This window comes from Crinia signifera, chromosome 11 (genome assembly GCF_055691185.1).
Source record: "Crinia signifera chromosome 11, ASM5569118v1, whole genome shotgun sequence".
NCBI lineage: Eukaryota > Metazoa > Chordata > Amphibia > Anura > Myobatrachidae > Crinia > Crinia signifera.
In genome coordinates this window covers 63,784,663-63,802,669 of record NC_139227.1, presented here as the reverse complement: position 1 = coordinate 63,802,669, position 18,007 = coordinate 63,784,663, and the positions used below count along the sequence as shown (strand labels likewise).

The 18,007-nt window shown below is 33.9% G+C and overlaps 18 non-coding genes across 18 annotated transcripts; all 18 read left to right on the top strand.

The window, feature by feature from the left end:
* Nucleotides 1–242: 242 nt before the first annotated feature.
* TRNAS-CGA (transfer RNA serine (anticodon CGA)) lies at nucleotides 243–324 on the top strand. Its single transcript has one exon. It is a non-coding gene; the product is annotated as a tRNA-Ser (tRNA).
* A 435-nt stretch (nucleotides 325–759) lies between these two features.
* Nucleotides 760–841, top strand: TRNAS-UGA (transfer RNA serine (anticodon UGA)). The gene has a single exon. It is a non-coding gene; the product is annotated as a tRNA-Ser (tRNA).
* A 1,385-nt stretch (nucleotides 842–2,226) lies between these two features.
* On the top strand, nucleotides 2,227–2,308 carry TRNAS-UGA (transfer RNA serine (anticodon UGA)). The gene has a single exon. It is a non-coding gene; the product is annotated as a tRNA-Ser (tRNA).
* A 919-nt stretch (nucleotides 2,309–3,227) lies between these two features.
* Nucleotides 3,228–3,309, top strand: TRNAL-CAA (transfer RNA leucine (anticodon CAA)). The gene has a single exon. It is a non-coding gene; the product is annotated as a tRNA-Leu (tRNA).
* Nucleotides 3,310–3,749: 440 nt separating this feature from the next.
* TRNAS-UGA (transfer RNA serine (anticodon UGA)) lies at nucleotides 3,750–3,831 on the top strand. Its single transcript has one exon. It is a non-coding gene; the product is annotated as a tRNA-Ser (tRNA).
* A 909-nt stretch (nucleotides 3,832–4,740) lies between these two features.
* Nucleotides 4,741–4,823, top strand: TRNAS-CGA (transfer RNA serine (anticodon CGA)). Its single transcript has one exon. It is a non-coding gene; the product is annotated as a tRNA-Ser (tRNA).
* Nucleotides 4,824–5,258: 435 nt separating this feature from the next.
* On the top strand, nucleotides 5,259–5,340 carry TRNAS-UGA (transfer RNA serine (anticodon UGA)). The gene has a single exon. It is a non-coding gene; the product is annotated as a tRNA-Ser (tRNA).
* Nucleotides 5,341–6,259: 919 nt separating this feature from the next.
* Nucleotides 6,260–6,341, top strand: TRNAS-CGA (transfer RNA serine (anticodon CGA)). Its single transcript has one exon. It is a non-coding gene; the product is annotated as a tRNA-Ser (tRNA).
* Nucleotides 6,342–6,940: 599 nt separating this feature from the next.
* On the top strand, nucleotides 6,941–7,022 carry TRNAS-UGA (transfer RNA serine (anticodon UGA)). The gene has a single exon. It is a non-coding gene; the product is annotated as a tRNA-Ser (tRNA).
* Nucleotides 7,023–7,941: 919 nt separating this feature from the next.
* Nucleotides 7,942–8,023, top strand: TRNAS-UGA (transfer RNA serine (anticodon UGA)). The gene has a single exon. It is a non-coding gene; the product is annotated as a tRNA-Ser (tRNA).
* A 919-nt stretch (nucleotides 8,024–8,942) lies between these two features.
* On the top strand, nucleotides 8,943–9,024 carry TRNAS-CGA (transfer RNA serine (anticodon CGA)). Its single transcript has one exon. It is a non-coding gene; the product is annotated as a tRNA-Ser (tRNA).
* Nucleotides 9,025–10,406: 1,382 nt separating this feature from the next.
* On the top strand, nucleotides 10,407–10,488 carry TRNAS-UGA (transfer RNA serine (anticodon UGA)). Its single transcript has one exon. It is a non-coding gene; the product is annotated as a tRNA-Ser (tRNA).
* Nucleotides 10,489–11,408: 920 nt separating this feature from the next.
* On the top strand, nucleotides 11,409–11,490 carry TRNAS-CGA (transfer RNA serine (anticodon CGA)). Its single transcript has one exon. It is a non-coding gene; the product is annotated as a tRNA-Ser (tRNA).
* A 435-nt stretch (nucleotides 11,491–11,925) lies between these two features.
* On the top strand, nucleotides 11,926–12,007 carry TRNAS-UGA (transfer RNA serine (anticodon UGA)). Its single transcript has one exon. It is a non-coding gene; the product is annotated as a tRNA-Ser (tRNA).
* Nucleotides 12,008–12,928: 921 nt separating this feature from the next.
* On the top strand, nucleotides 12,929–13,010 carry TRNAS-CGA (transfer RNA serine (anticodon CGA)). Its single transcript has one exon. It is a non-coding gene; the product is annotated as a tRNA-Ser (tRNA).
* A 1,842-nt stretch (nucleotides 13,011–14,852) lies between these two features.
* TRNAS-UGA (transfer RNA serine (anticodon UGA)) lies at nucleotides 14,853–14,934 on the top strand. Its single transcript has one exon. It is a non-coding gene; the product is annotated as a tRNA-Ser (tRNA).
* A 1,443-nt stretch (nucleotides 14,935–16,377) lies between these two features.
* Nucleotides 16,378–16,459, top strand: TRNAS-UGA (transfer RNA serine (anticodon UGA)). The gene has a single exon. It is a non-coding gene; the product is annotated as a tRNA-Ser (tRNA).
* Nucleotides 16,460–17,894: 1,435 nt separating this feature from the next.
* TRNAS-UGA (transfer RNA serine (anticodon UGA)) lies at nucleotides 17,895–17,976 on the top strand. Its single transcript has one exon. It is a non-coding gene; the product is annotated as a tRNA-Ser (tRNA).
* Nucleotides 17,977–18,007: the final 31 nt, after the last annotated feature.

The window sequence follows — 18,007 nt, the reverse complement described above, 5'->3', positions numbered from 1 at the left end:
CAATGCATTTTACATAAACAGTGCATTTAAAATGTTGCTCTAAGACTCTGATTTATGTTTCACTAAGCTTAAGAGTAAATGTCCTTGACACTTACATGAGTCTATACTAGCTATTATTTTTTGCAAAGTTTAAGTATTAATATAGCAACAAAATGAGAAAAAGTCTATTGTTTTTTTCTGCCAACTAGAAATCTGAAACAGTATATATCTGCTCTCAATGTTTTCGGTAAACTGCTAGTCAGGTAGTTGTGGCCGAGTGGTTAAGGCGATGGACTCGAAATCCATTGGGGGTTCCCCGCGCAGGTTCAAATCCTGCCAACTACGTGTAACTTTTCAATCAAATGTAAATTTAAACTTCTAAATCATTAAAACTTACTTTTCCATATAACTCCACTAGGTGCTAAATTTTCCAAAATGGATTTTAAAGTTACAACTTTTAATGAAATGTTGTAACATGTTACCTCCACTTCAGCAAATTAAAAAAAAAACTATAAATTTTTAACACCAAGTTATTATGTCTGTACTGTTCAGGTAGCTGTGGCCAAGTGCATGAGGTGATGGACTGTTTCATAATGCACAAGATTAAATGTCCTTGACGCCTACATTTTACATTAATCTATATCAGATATTATATTTGCCAAAGTGTATCTGCTAATATAGCAAAAAAAAACTGTGTAAAATTGCATTGGTAATTTATTTCAACTAGAAATATGATTATTTATTATTGAGCTCAGATTTTTGATCCATGCCACAAGTAAGGTAGTTGTGGCCGAGTGGTTAAGGCGATGGACTTGAAATCCATTGGGGTCTCCCCGCGTAGGTTCAAATCCTGCCAACTACGTGTTGCTTTTCAATCACATGGAAAGACTAGCTTATAAATCATTATAACTTCATTTTACATAAACCTCAACTACAGTAGGTGCTGTATTTTCCAAAATTGCATTTAATGTTACAGCCTTTAAGGAAATATTGTAACACGTTACCTCCACTTCAAGGAATAATTTATTTTATTTTATAACAGTAGTTTATTATGTCGACATTGTTCAGGTAACTTTGGCCACGTGAATGAGGTAATGAACTCATTCTCCATTAGGGTATACCCATTCAAAATCAAATCCTGCCAGATATGTGAAGTTTTTAAAGCTTGTTGCAAACATAATATACAATCAAGGTGAAGAAATCCAAAGAATGTTTTATTGAAGAATTGAACAAATCTTAGATAATCAACATCATTTTTCACAATGGATTTCTTTCTAAACCAGGTACTTTTAGAATATGAATACTTTCCTGTATTTATAAGAACATGCATAAGACTATATGTAAATATTTTCTATGGCAACACATGCATGCAGATACTTTCCAACTGGACTTAAATCTGCAGAAATATGTATGCTAATGAACTGATAATGGGATTGGAGAGTGTCATTTGTAAAAAATCCAAATAAAAAAAAGAATGACACCAATGAAAAATCGTATCCATCTTAAATAATTACTATTTGATGAAATATCAAGGAAACATGCAATGCATTTTACATAAACAGTGCATTTAAAATGTTGCTCTAAGACTCTGATTTATGTTTCACTAAGCTTAAGAGTAAATGTCCTTGACACTTACATGAGTCTATACTAGCTATTATTTTTTGCAAAGTTTAAGTATTAATATAGCAACAAAATGAGAAAAAGTCTATTGTTTTTTTCTGCCAACTAGAAATCTGAAACAATATATCTGCTCTCAATGTTTTCGGTAAACATTGGGGGTTCCCCGCGCAGGTTCAAATCCTGCCAACTACGTGTAACTTTTCAATCAAATGTAAATTTAAACTTCTAAATCATTAAAACTTACTTTTCCATATAACTCCACTAGGTGCTAAATTTTCCAAAATGGATTTTAAAGTTACAACTTTTAATGAAATGTTGTAACATGTTACCTCCACTTCAGCAAATTAAAAAAAAAACTATAAATTTTTAACACCAAGTTATTATGTCTGTACTGTTCAGGTAGCTGTGGCCAAGTGCATGAGGTGATGGACTGTTTCATAATGCACAAGATTAAATGTCCTTGACGCCTACATTTTACATTAATCTATATCAGATATTATATTTGCCAAAGTGTATCTGCTAATATAGCAAAAAAAAACTGTGTAAAATTGCATTGGTAATTTATTTCAACTAGAAATATGATTATTTATTATTGAGCTCAAATTTTTGAACTATGCCACAAGTAAGGTAGTTGTGGCCGAGTGGTTAAGGCGATGGACTTGAAATCCTTTGGGGTCTCCCCGCGTAGGTTCAAATCCTGCCAACTACGTGTTGCTTTTCAATCACATGGAAAGACTAGCTTATAAATCATTATAACTTCATTTTACATAAACCTCAACTACAGTAGGTGCTGTATTTTCCAAAATTGCATTTAATGTTACAGCCTTTAAGGAAATATTGTAACACGTTACCTCCACTTCAAGGAATAATTTATTTTATTTTATAACAGTAGTTTTTTATGTCGACATTGTTCAGGTAACTTTGGCCACGTGGTTGAGGTAATGAACTCATTCTCCATTAGGGTATACACATTCAAAATCAAATCCTGCCAGATATGTGACGTTTTTAAAGCTTGTTGCAAACATAATATACAATCAAGGTGAAGAAATCCAAAGAATGTTTTATTGAAGAATTGAACAAATCTTAGATAATCAACATCATTTTTCACAATGGATTTCTTTCTAAACCAGGTACTTTTAGAATATGAATACTTTCCTGTATTTATAAGAACATGCATAAGACTATATGTAAATATTTTCTATGGCAACACATGCATGCAGATACTTTCCAACTGGACTTAAATCTGCAGAAATATGTATGCTAATGAACTGATAATGGGATTGGAGAGTGTCATTTGTAAAAAATCCAAATAAAAAAAAGAATGACACCAATGAAAAATTGTATCCATCTTAAATAATTACTATTTGATGAAATATCAAGGAAACATGCAATGCATTTTACATAAACAGTGCATTTAAAATGTTGCTCTAAGACTCTGATTTATGTTTCACTAAGCTTAAGAGTAAATGTCCTTGACACTTACATGAGTCTATACTAGCTATTATTTTTTGCAAAGTTTAAGTATTAATATAGCAACAAAATGAGAAAAAGTCTATTGTTTTTTTCTGCCAACTAGAAATCTGAAACAATATATCTGCTCTCAATGTTTTCGGTAAACTGCTAGTCAGGTAGTTGTGGCCGAGTGGTTAAGGCGATGGACTCAAAATCCATTGGGGGTTCCCCGCGCAGGTTCAAATCCTGCCAACTACGTGTAACTTTTCAATCAAATGTAAATTTAAACTTCTAAATCATTAAAACTTACTTTTCCATATACAGTAACTCCACTAGGTGCTAAATTTTCCAAAATGGATTTTAAAGTTACAACTTTTAATGAAATGTTGTAACATGTTACCTCCACTTCAGCAAATTAAAAAAAAAACTATAAATTTTTAACACCAAGTTATTATGTCTGTACTCTTCAGGTAGCTGTGGCCAAGTGCATGAGGTGATGGACTGTTTCATAATGCACAAGATTAAATGTCCTTGACGCCTACATTTTACATTAATCTATATCAGATATTATATTTGCCAAAGTGTATCTGCTAATATAGCAAAAAAAAACTGTGTAAAATTGCATTGGTAATTTATTTCAACTAGAAATATGATTATTTATTATTGAGCTCAAATTTTTGATCCATGCCACAAGTAAGGTAGTTGTGGCCGAGTGGTTAAGGCGATGGACTTGAAATCCATTGGGGTCTCCCCGCGTAGGTTCAAATCCTGCCAACTACGTGTTGCTTTTCAATCACATGGAAAGACTAGCTTATAACTTCATTTTACATAAACCTCAACTACAGTAGGTGCTGTATTTTCCAAAATTGCATTTAATGTTACAGCCTTTAAGGAAATATTGTAACACGTTACCTCCACTTCAAGGAATAATTTATTTTATTTTATAACAGTAGTTTATTATGTCGACATTGTTCAGGTAACTTTGGCCACGTGGTTGAGGTAATGAACTCATTCTCCATTAGGGTATACCCATTCAAAATCAAAATCTGCCAGATATGTGAAGTTTTTAAAGCTTGTTGCAAACATAATATACAATCAAGGTGAAGAAATCCAAAGAATGTTTTATTGAAGAATTGAACAAATCTTAGATAATCAACATCATTTTTCACAATGGATTTCTTTCTAAACCAGGTACTTTTAGAATATGAATACTTTCCTGTATTTATAAGAACATGCATAAGACTATATGTAAATATTTTCTATGGCAACACATGCATGCAGATACTTTCCAACTGGACTTAAATCTGCAGAAATATGTATGCTAATGAACTGATAATGGGATTGGAGAGTGTCATTTGTAAAAAATCCAAATAAAAAAAAGAATGACACCAATGAAAAATTGTATCCATCTTAAATAATTACTATTTGATGAAATATCAAGGAAACATGCAATGCATTTTACATAAACAGTGCATTTAAAATGTTGCTCTAAGACTCTGATTTATGTTTCACTAAGCTTAAGAGTAAATGTCCTTGACACTTACATGAGTCTATACTAGCTATTATTTTTTGCAAAGTTTAAGTATTAATATAGCAACAAAATGAGAAAAAGTCTATTGTTTTTTTCTGCCAACTAGAAATCTGAAACAATATATCTGCTCTCAATGTTTTCGGTAAACTGCTAGTCAGGTAGTTTAGGCCCGAGTGGTTAAGGTGATGGACTCGAAATCCATTGGGGGTTCCCCGCGCAGGTTCAAATCCTGCCAACTACGTGTAACTTTTCAATCAAATGTAAATTTAAACTTCTAAATCATTAAAACTTACTTTTCCATATAACTCCACTAGGTGCTAAATTTTCCAAAATGGATTTTAAAGTTACAACTTTTAATGAAATGTTGTAACATGTTACCTCCACTTCAGCAAATTAAAAAAAAAACTATAAATTTTTAACACCAAGTTATTATGTCTGTACTGTTCAGGTAGCTGTGGCCAAGTGCATGAGGTGATGGACTGTTTCATAATGCACAAGATTAAATGTCCTTGACGCCTACATTTTACATTAATCTATATCAGATATTATATTTGCCAAAGTGTATCTGCTAATATAGCAAAAAAAAACTGTGTAAAATTGCATTGGTAATTTATTTCAACTAGAAATATGATTATTTATTATTGAGCTCAAATTTTTGATCCATGCCACAAGTAAGGTAGTTGTGGCCGAGTGGTTAAGGCGATGGACTTGAAATCCATTGGGGTCTCCCCGCGTAGGTTCAAATCCTGCCAACTACGTGTTGCTTTTCAATCACATGGAAAGACTAGCTTATAAATCATTATAACTTCATTTTACATAAACCTCAACTACAGTAGGTGCTGTATTTTCCAAAATTGCATTTAATGTTACAGCCTTTAAGAAAATATTGTAACACGTTACCTCCACTTCAAGGAATAATTTATTTTATTTTATAACAGTAGTTTATTATGTCGACATTGTTCAGGTAACTTTGGCCACGTGGTTGAGGTAATGAACTCATTCTCCATTAGGGTATACCCATTCAAAATCAAATCCTGCCAGATATGTGAAGTTTTTAAAGCTTGTTGCAAACATAATATACAATCAAGGTGAAGAAATCCAAAGAATGTTTTATTGAAGAATTGAACAAATCTTAGATAATCAACATCATTTTTCACAATGGATTTCTTTCTAAACCAGGTACTTTTAGAATATGAATACTTTCCTGTATTTATAAGAACATGCATAAGACTATATGTAAATATTTTCTATGGCAACACATGCATGCAGATACTTTCCAACTGGACTTAAATCTGCAGAAATATGTATGCTAATGAACTGATAATGGGATTGGAGAGTGTCATTTGTAAAAAATCCAAATAAAAAAAAGAATGACACCAATGAAAAATTGTATCCATCTTAAATAATTACTATTTGATGAAATATCAAGGAAACATGCAATGCATTTTACATAAACAGTGCATTTAAAATGTTGCTCTAAGACTCTGATTTATGTTTCACTAAGCTTAAGAGTAAATGTCCTTGACACTTACATGAGTCTATACTAGCTATTATTTTTTGCAAAGTTTAAGTTTTAATATAGCAACAAAATGAGAAAAAGTCTATTGTTTTTTTCTGCCAACTAGAAATCTGAAACAATATATCTGCTCTCAATGTTTTCGGTAAACTGCTAGTCAGGTAGTTGTGGCCGAGTGGTTAAGGCGATGGACTCGAAATCCATTGGGGGTTCCCCGCGCAGGTTCAAATCCTGCCAACTACGTGTAACTTTTCAATCAAATGTAAATTTAAACTTCTAAATCATTAAAACTTACTTTTCCATATAACTCCACTAGGTGCTAAATTTTCCAAAATGGATTTTAAAGTTACAACTTTTAATGAAATGTTGTAACATGTTACCTCCACTTCAGCAAATTAAAAAAAAACTATAAATTTTTAACACCAAGTTATTATGTCTGTACTGTTCAGGTAGCTGTGGCCAAGTGCATGAGGTGATGGACTGTTTCATAATGCACAAGATTAAATGTCCTTGACGCCTACATTTTACATTAATCTATATCAGCTATTATATTTGCCAAAGTGTATCTGCTATTATAGCAAAAAAAAACTGTGTAAACTTAAATCTGCAGAAATATGTATGCTAATGAACTGATAATGGTATTGGAGAGTGTCATTTGTAAAAAATCCAAATACAATGGATTTCTTTCTAAACCAGGTACTTTTAGAATATGAATACTTTCCTGTATTTATAAGAACATGCATAAGACTATATGTAAATATTTTCTATGGCAACACATGCATGCAGATACTTTCCAACTGGACTTAAATCTGCAGAAATATGTATGCTAATGAACTGATAAGGTAGTTGTGGCCGAGTGGTTAAGGCGATGGACTTGAAATCCATTGGGGTCTCCCTGCGTAGGTTCAAATCCTGCCAACTACGTGTTGCTTTTCAATCACATGGAAAGACTAGCTTATAAATCATTATAACTTCATTTTACATAAACCTCAACTACAGTAGGTGCTGTATTTTCCAAAATTGCATTTAATGTTACAGCCTTTAAGGAAATATTGTAACACATTACCTCCACTTCAAGGAATAATTTATTTTATTTTATAACAGTAGTTTATTATGTCAACATTGTTCAGGTAACTTTGGCCACGTGGTTGAGGTAATGAACTCATTCTCCATTAGGGTATACCCATTCAAAATCAAATCCTGCCAGATATGTGAAGTTTTCAAAGCTTGTTGCAAACATAATATACAATCAAGGTGAAGAAATCCAAAGAATGTTTTATTGAAGAATTGAACAAATCTTAGATAATCAACATCATTTTTCACAATGGATTTCTTTCTAAACCAGGTACTTTTAGAATATGAATACTTTCCTGTATTTATAAGAACATGCATAAGACTATATGTAAATATTTTCTATGGCAACACATGCATGCAGATACTTTCCAACTGGACTTAAATCTGCAGAAATATGTATGCTAATGAACTGATAATGGGATTGGAGAGTGTCATTTGTAAAAAATCCAAATAAAAAAAAGAATGACACCAATGAAAAATTGTATCCATCTTAAATAATAACTATTTGATGAAATATCAAGGAAACATGCAATGCATTTTACATAAACAGTGCATTTAAAATGTTGCTCTAAGACTCTGATTTATGTTTCACTAAGCTTAAGAGTAAATGTCCTTGATACTTACATGAGTCTATACTAGCTATTATTTTTTGCAAAGTTTAGGTATTAATATAGCAACAAAATGAGAAAAAGTCTATTGTTTTTTTCTGCCAACTAGAAATCTGAAACAATATATCTGCTCTCAATGTTTTCGGTAAACTGCTAGTCAGGTAGTTGTGGCCGAGTGGTTAAGGCGATGGACTTGAAATCCATTGGGGTCTCCCTGCGTAGGTTCAAATCCTGCCAACTACATGTTGCTTTTCAATCACATGGAAAGACTAGCTTATAAATCATTATAACTTCATTTTACATAAACCTCAACTACAGTAGGTGCTGTATTTTCCAAAATTGCATTTAATGTTACAGCCTTTAAGGAAATATTGTAACACGTTACCTCCACTTCAAGGAATAATTTATTTTATTTTATAACAGTAGTTTATTATGTCGACATTGTTCAGGTAACTTTGGCCACGTGGTTGAGGTAATGAACTCATTCTCCATTAGGGTATACCCATTCAAAATCAAATCCTGCCAGATATGTGAAGTTTTTAAAGCTTGTTGCAAACATAATATACAATCAAGGTGAAGAAATCCAAAGAATGTTTTATTGAAGAATTGAACAAATCTTAGATAATCAACATCATTTTTCACAATGGATTTCTTTCTAAACCAGGTACTTTTAGAATATGAATACTTTCCTGTATTTATAAGAACATGCATAAGACTATAAGTAAATATTTTCTATGGCAACACATGCATGCAGATACTTTCCAACTGGACTTAAATCTGCAGAAATATGTATGCTAATGAACTGATAATGGGATTGGAGAGTGTCATTTGTAAAAAATCCAAATAAAAAAAAGAATGACACCAATGAAAAATTGTATCCATCTTAAATAATAACTATTTGATGAAATATCAAGGAAACATGCAATGCATTTTACATAAACAGTGCATTTAAAATGTTGCTCTAAGACTCTGATTTATGTTTCACTAAGCTTAAGAGTAAATGTCCTTGACACTTACATGAGTCTATACTAGCTATTATTTTTTGCAAAGTTTAAGTATTAATATAGCAACAAAATGAGAAAAAGTCTATTGTTTTTTTCTGCCAACTAGAAATCTGAAACAATATATCTGCTCTCAATGTTTTCGGTAAACTGCTAGTCAGGTAGTTGTGGCCGAGTGGTTAAGGCGATGGACTCGAAATCCATTGGGGGTTCCCCGCGCAGGTTCAAATCCTGCCAACTACATGTAACTTTTCAATCAAATGTAAATTTAAACTTCTAAATCATTAAAACTTACTTTTCCATATAACTCCACTAGGTGCTAAATTTTCCAAAATGGATTTTAAAGTTACAACTTTTAATGAAATGTTGTAACATGTTACCTCCACTTCAGCAAATAAAAAAAAAAACTATAAATTTTTAACACCAAGTTATTATGTCTGTACTGTTCAGGTAGCTGTGGCCAAGTGCATGAGGTGATGGACTGTTTCATAATGCACAAGATTAAATGTCCTTGACGCCTACATTTTACATTAATCTATATCAGCTATTATATTTGCCAAAGTGTATCTGCTATTATAGCAAAAAAAAAACTGTGTAAACTTAAATCTGCAGAAATATGTATGCTAATGAACTGATAATGGGATTGGAGAGTGTCATTTGTAAAAAATCCAAATAAAAAAAAGAATGACACCAATGAAAAATTGTATCCATCTTAAATAATTACTATTTGATGAAATATCAAGGAAACATGCAATGCATTTTACATAAACAGAGCATTTAAAATGTTGCTCTAAGACTCTGATTTATGTTTCACTAAGCTTAAGAGTAAATGTCCTTGACACTTACATGAGTCTATACTAGCTATTATTTTTTGCAAAGTTTAAGTATTAATATAGCAACAAAATGAGAAAAAGTCTATTGTTTTTTTGGTACTTATGTAGTATCTGGGCTGCCGATTTTTTGATTGTATGCCTTAAGTTAAGGCATACAATCAGATGCGATGCGATGCGATATCGCATCGCATCGCATACGATGCGATACGATGCGATGCGATGCGATGACCCGATTTTTCCATAGGATTCAATGTTAAAATGGACTGAGTCCATTTTAACATGGAATTCAATGGGAAAAAGGGGTCCTTTTCATACCCCTACTATCCAAGTGGGCATGGAGTTGGATATAAACCTGTGGCGAGCGTAGCGAGCCACCGAGCCCGAAGCGTGGCGAGCGAAGCGAGCCCCGCGAGGGGACGGTATTCTGTGTCCCCTCGCGGGGCTCGCTACGCTCGCCACGCTTCGGGCTCGGTGGCTCGCTACGCTCGCCACAGGTTTATATCCAACTCCATGCCCACTTGGATAGTAGGGGTATGAAAAGGAGCCCTTTTCCCATTGAATTCCATGTTGAAATGGACTCAGTCCATTTTAACATTGAATCCTATGGAAAAATCGGGTCCATCGCATCGCATCGCATCGCATCGCATGCGATTTGGTCGGGTGCGATGCGATGCGATGGACCCGATTTCAAAATCGGCAGCCCAGTTACTACATAAGTACCGTTTTTTTCTGCCAACTAGAAATCTGAAAAAATATATCTGCTCTCAATGTTTTCGGTAAACTGCTAGTCAGGTAGTTGTGGCCGAGTGGTTAAGGCAATGGACTTGAAATCCATTGGGGTCTCCCTGCGTAGGTTCAAATCCTGCCAACTACGTGTTGCTTTTCAATCACATGGAAAGACTAGCTTATAAATCATTATAACTTCATTTTACATAAACCTCAACTACAGTAGGTGCTGTATTTTCCAAAATTGCATTTAATGTTACAGCCTTTAAGGAAATATTGTAACACGTTACCTCCACTTCAAGGAATAATTTATTTTATTTTATAACAGTAGTTTATTATGTCGACATTGTTCAGGTAACTTTGGCCACGTGGTTGAGGTAATGAACTCATTCTCCATTAGGGTATACCCATTCAAAATCAAATCCTGCCAGATATGTGAAGTTTTTAAAGCTTGTTGCAAACATAATATACAATCAAGGTGAAGAAATCCAAAGAATGTTTTATTGAAGAATTGAACAAATCTTAGATAATCAACATCATTTTTCACAATGGATTTCTTTCTAAACCAGGTACTTTTAGAATATGAATACTTTCCTGTATTTATAAGAACATGCATAAGACTATATGTAAATATTTTTCTATGGCAACACATGCATGCAGATACTTTCTAACTGGACTTAAATCTGCAGAAATATGTATGCTAATGAACTGATAATGGGATTGGAGAGTGTCATTTGTAAAAAATCCAAATAAAAAAAAGAATGACACCAATGAAAAATTGTATCCATCTTAAATAATTACTATTTGATGAAATATCAAGGAAACATGCAATGCATTTTACATAAACAGTGCATTTAAAATATTGCTCTAAGACTCTGATTTATGTTTCACTAAGCTTAAGAGTAAATGTCCTTGACACTTACATGAGTCTATACTAGCTATTATTTTTTGCAAAGTTTAAGTATTAATATAGCAACAAAATGAGAAAAAGTCTATTGTTTTTTTCTGTCAACTAGAAATCTGAAACAATATATCTGCGCTCAATGTTTTCAGTAAACTGCTAGTCAGGTAGTTGTGGCTGAGTGGTTAAGGCGATGGACTCGAAATCCATTGGGGGTTCACCGCGCAGGTTCAAATCCTGCCAACTATGTGAAACTATTCAATCAAATGTAAAGATAAACTTCTAAATAATTAAAACTTACGTTTCCATATAACTCCACTAGGTGCTAAATTTTGCAAAATGGATTTTAAAGTTACAACTTTTAATGAAATGTTGTAACATGTTACCTCCACTTCAGTAAATTAAAAATTTTTTTTAATTTTTAACACCAAGTTATTATGTCTGTACTGTTCAGGTAGCTGTGGCCAAGTGCCTGAGGTGATGTACTGTTTCATAATGCACAAGATTAAATGTCCTTGACGCCAACATTTTACATTAATCTATATCAGCAATTATATTTGCCAAAGTGTATCTGCTAATATAGTAAAAAAAAAAACTGTGTAAAATTGCATTGGTAATTTATTTCAACTAGAAATATAAATATTTATTATTGAGCTCAAATTTTTGAACTTTGCCACAAGTAAGGTAGTTGTGGCCGAGTTGTTAAGGCGATGGACTTGAAATCCATTGGGGTCTCCCCACGTAGGTTCAAATCCTGCCAACTGCGTGTTGCTTTTCAATCACATGGAAAGACTAGCTTATAAATCATTATAACTTCATTTTACATAAAACTCAACTACCGTGGGTGCTGTATTTTCCAAAATTGCATTTAATGTTACAGCCTTTAAGGAAATATTGTAACATGTTACCTCCACTTCAAGGAATATTTTTTTTTATTTTATAACAGTAGTTTATTATGTCCACATTGTTCAGGTAACTTTGGCCACGTGGTTGAGGTAATGAACTCATTCTCCATTAGGGTATACCCATTCAAAATCAAATCCTGCCAGATATGTGAAGCTTTTAAAGCTTGTTGCAAACATAATATACGATCAAGGTGAAGAAATCCAAAGAATGTTTTATTGAAGAATTGAACAAATCTTAGATAATCAACATCATTTTTCACAATGGATTTCTTTCTAAACCAGGTATTTTTAGAATATGAATACTTTCCTGTATTTATAAGAACATGCATAAGACTATATGTAAATATTTTTCTATGGCAACACATGCATGCAGATACTTTCCAACTGGACTTAAATCTGCAGAAATATGTATGCTAATGAACTGATAATGGGATTGGAGAGTGTCATTTGTAAAAAATCCAAATAAAAAAAAAGAATGACACCAATAAAAAATTGTATCCATCTTAAATAATTACTATTTGATGAAATATCAAGGAAACATGCAATGCATTTTACATAAACAGTGCATTTAAAATGTTGCTCTAAGACTCTGATTTATTTTTCACTAAGCTTAAGAGTAAATGTCCTTGACACTTACATGAGTCTTTACTACCAATTTTTTTTTGCAAAGTTTAAGTATTAATATAGCAACAAAATGAGAAAAAGTCTATTGCTTATTTCTGCCAACTAGAAATCTGAAACAATATTTCTGAGCTCAATATTTTCAGAAAACTGCTAGTGAGGTAGTTGTGGCCGAGTGGTTAAGGCGATGAACTCGAAATCCATTGGGGGTTCCCCACGCAGGTTCAAATCCTGCCAACAATGTGAAACTTTTCAATCAAATGTAAAGATAAACTTCTAAATCATTAATACTTACTTTTCCATATAACTCCACTAGGTGCTAAATTTTCCAAAATGGATTTTAAAGTTACAACTTTTAATGAAATGTTGTAACATGTTACCTCCACTTCAGAAAATTTTATAAAAAAACTATTAATTTTTAACACCAAGTTATTATGTCTGTACTGTTCGGGTAGCTGTGGCCAAGTGATGGACTGTTTCATAATGCACAAGATTAAATGTCCTTGACGCCTACATTTTACATTAATCTATATCAGCTATTATATTTGCCAAAGTGTATCTGCTAATATAGTAAAAAAAAACTGTGTAAAATTGCATTGGTAATTTATTTCGGTACTTGTTTCCTAGCACGGCCACACCGATTTACATCGGGGTGGTCGTGTCGGAAAAATCGGGTCGATCGCATCGCATGCGATTTGGTCGCATGCGATGCGATCGACGCGACCGACCGATTTTCGACCCGATTTTTTTTTTTAATGAAATGTAAATCGGGTCCCTGGGACCCGATTTTACATTGGATTCAATGTAAAATATTCCCAACCCCCCCAAATTTAACGCCGTACACCCCACCCCACGATAGACGCCAACCCGAAGCGTGGCGAGCGCAGCGAGCCCGCGAGGGGCGGCGGTGCGCGTCCTCCGACCTTTTCATTCCCCTACTATCTACGTCGGCGTGGAGTTGAGAATAGAATAGTGTGGCGAGCGCAGCGAGCCACCGAGAGCGAAGCGTGGCGAGCGCAGCGAGCCCCGTGAGGGGACGCGTATACCTGTGAAGTTATACGCGTCCCCTCGCGGGGCTCGCTGCGCTCGCCACGCTTCGGGCTCGGTGGCTCGCTGCGCTCGCCGCACTATTCTATTCTCAACTCCACGCCGACGTGGATAGTAGGGGAATGAAAAGGTCGGAGGACGCGCACCGCCAACCCTCGCAGGGTCGCTGCGCTCGCCACTCTTCGGGTTGGCGTCTATCGTGGGGTGACGACGGGGACATCTATAATGTGAAATGGGTCATATTGGCCCATTTCACATTTTTCACATTTTCTCACGATTTCAATGTTAAAAAATATTTTAACATTGAAGCCTATGGAAAAATCGGGGGCATCGCGTCGGGACCATTGTTAATGGTCCCGACCGACGCGATGCCCCCGATATTTTACCTTTCCCGACACGATTTCAATGTTAAAATATTTTTTAACATTGAAGCCTATGGGGAAATCGGGGGCATCGCGTCGGTCGCGTCGGGACCAGAGTTCCCTCTAAGCTGTGCGCACGTGCGCGCGCACACAACTCGGCGAGCGTGCGCACAGACATGACAACAGAGCGCACAAAGCAGCAGTGGTTCCTTTTTGCAGTTGTGGACTCAATTAATGTGTGTTTGACCCATTAACTACATTGTGTGCTGTGTTTTGAATGTTTACATGTTTAATATCATTTTGAAGTAAAGGTAACACAAATACTGAATGTCATTTTCCAGTTATATATAAGTGACGCACAAAATTTTAAATTTCCTTCCAAAGTTGCACAGCCAAAATCTTTTGCCGCACACAGCCTTCATAAAATTAGAGGGAACATTGGTCGGGACCATTGTTAATGGTCCCGACCGACGCGATGCCCCCGATATTTTGTCTTAGCCGGCCAAATGGACCTGATTTCAAAGGAAATCGGGTCCATCGTATGGATCGTGTACCTTAACTTAAAGGTACACGATCCATAAGATTGTGGCCGTGCTAGGAAACAAGTAATTTATTTCAACTAGAAATATAAATATTTATTATTGAACTCAATTTTTTGAACTTTGCCACAAGTAAGGTAGTTGTGGCCGAGTGTTTAAGGCGATGGACTTGAAATCCATTGGGGTCTCCCCGCGTAGGTTCAAATCCTGCCAACTACGTATTGCTTTTTAATCTCATGGAAAGACGAGCTTATAAGTCATTATAACTTCATTTTACATAAACCTCAACTACAGTAGGTGCTGTATTTTCCAAAATTGCATTTAATGTTACAGCTTTTAAGGAAATATTGTAACACGTTACCTCTACTTCAAGAAATAAAATTTTTTAATTTTATAACAGTAGTTTATTATGTCGAAATTGTTCAGGTAACTTTGGCCACGTGGTTGAGGTAATGAACTCATTCTACATTAGGGTATACCCATTCAAAATCAAATCCTGCCAGATATGTGAAGCTTTTAAAGCTTGTTGCAAACATAATATACGATCAAGGTGAAGAAATCCAAAGAATGTTTTATTGAAGAATTGAACAAATCTTAGATAATCAACATCATTTTTCACAATGGATTTCTTTCTAAACCAAGTACTTTTAGAATATGAATACTTTCCTGTATTTATAAGAACTTGCATAAGACTATATGTAAATATTTTTCTATGGCAACACATGTATGCAGATACTTTCCAACTGGACTTAAATCTGCAGAAATATGTATGCTAATGAACTGGTAATGGGATTGGAGAGTGTCATTTGTAAAAAATCCAAATAAAAAAAGAATGACACCAATGAAAAATTGTATCCATCTTAAATAATTACTATTTGATGAAATATCAAGGAAACATGCAATGCATTTTACATAAACAGTGCATTTAAAATGTTGCTCTAAGACGCTGATTTATTTTTCACTAAGCTTAAGAGTAAATGTCCTTGACACTTACATGAGTCTATACTACCAATTTTTTTTTTGCAAAGTTTAAGTATTAATATAGCAACAAAATGAGAAAAAGTCTATTGGTTATTTCTGCCAACTAGAAATCTGAAACAATATTTCTAAGCTCAATATTTTCAGAAAACTGCCAGTGAGGTAGTTGTGGCCGAGTGGTTAAGGCGATGAACTCGAAATCCATTGGGGGTTCAAATGAACTCGAAATCCATTGGGGGTTCAAATCCTGCCAACAATGTGAAACTTTTCAAACAAATGTATAGATAAACTTCTAAATCATTAATACTTACTTTTCCATATAACTCCACTAGGTGCTAAATTTTCCAAAATGGATTTTAAAGTTACAACTTTTAATGAAATGTTGTAACATGTTACCTCCACTTTAGAAAATTAAAAAAAAAACTATTAATTTTTAACATCAAGTTATTATGTCTGTACTGTTCAGGTAGCTGTGGCCAAGTGATGGACTGTTTCATAATGCACAAGATTAACTGTCCTTGACGCCTACATTTTACATTAATCTATATCAGCTATTATATTTGCCAAAGTGTATCTGCTAATATAGTAAAAAAAACTGTGTAAAATTGCATTGGTAATTTATTTCAACTAGAAATATAAATATTTATTATTGAGCTCAAATTTTTGAACTTTGCCAAAAGTGAGGTAGTTGTGGCTGAGTGGTTAAGGCGATGGACTTGAAATCCATTGCGGTCTCCCCACGTAGGTTCAAATCCTGCCAACTACATGTTGCTTTTCAAACACATGGAAAGACTAGCTTATAAATCATTATAACTTCATTTTACATAAAACTCAACTACAGTAGGTGCTGTATTTTTCAAAATTGCATTTAATGTTACAGCTTTTAAGGAAATATTGTAACACATTACCTCCACTTCAAGGAATATTTTTTTTTATTTTAGAACAGTAGTTTATTATGTCGACATTGTTCAGGTAACTTTGGCCACGTGGTTGAGGTAATGAACTCATTCTCCATTAGGGTATACCCATTCAAAATCAAATCCTGCCAGATATGTGAAGCTTTTAAAGCTTGTTGCAAACATAATATACGATCAAGGTGAAGAAATCCAAAGAATGTTTTATTGAAGAATTGAACAAATCTTAGATAATCAACATCATTTTTCACAATGGATTTCTTTCTAAACCAGGTACTTTTAGAATATGAATACTTTCCTGTATTTATAAGAACATGCATAAGACTATATGTAAATATTTTTCTATGGCAACACATGCATGCAGATACTTTCCAACTGGACTTAAATCTGCAGAAATATGTATGCTAATGAACTGATAATGGGGTTGGAGAGTGTCATTTGTAAAAAATCCAAATAAAAAAAAGAATGACACCCATAAAAAATTGTATCCATCTTAAATAATTAATATTTGATGAAATATCAAGGAAACATGCAATGCATTTTACATAAACAGTGCATTTAAAATGTTGCTCTAAGACTCTGATTTATGTTTCACTAAGCTTAAGAGTAAATGTCCTTGACACTTACATGAGTCTATACTAGCTATTATTTTTTGCAAAGTTTAAGTATTAATATAGCAACAAAATGAGAAAAAGTCTATTTGTCATTTCTACCAACTAGAAATCTGAAACAATATTTCTGCGCTCAATGTTTTCGGTAAACTGCTAGTCAGGTAGTTGTGTCCAAGTTATTAAGGCGATGGACTCGAAATCCATTGGGGGTTTCACGCGCAGGTTCAAATCCTGTCACTTACGTGAAACTATTCAATCAAATGTAAAGATAAACTTCTAAATCATTGAAACTTACTTTTCCATATAACTCCAATAGGTGCTAAATTTTCCAAAATGGATTTTAAAGTTACAACTTTTAATGAAATGTTGTAACATGTTACCTCCACTTCAGTAAATTAAAAAAAACTTTTAATTTTTAACACCAAGTTATTATGTCTGTACTGTTCAGGTAGCTGTGGCCAAGTGCCTGAGGTGATGTACTGTTTCATAATGCACAAGATTAAATGTCCTTGACGCCTACATTTTACATTAATCTATATCAGCAATTATATTTGCCAAAGTGTATCTGCTAATATAGTAAAAAAAAACTGTGTAAAATTGCATTTGTAATTTATTTCAACTAGAAATATAAATATTTATTATTGAGCTCAAATTTTTGAACTTTGCCACAAGTAAGGTAGTTGTGGCCGAGTTGTTAAGGCGATGGACTTGAAATCCATTGGGGTCTCCCCGCGTAGGTTCAAATCCTGCCAACTGCGTGTTGCATTTTAATCACATGGAAAGACTAGC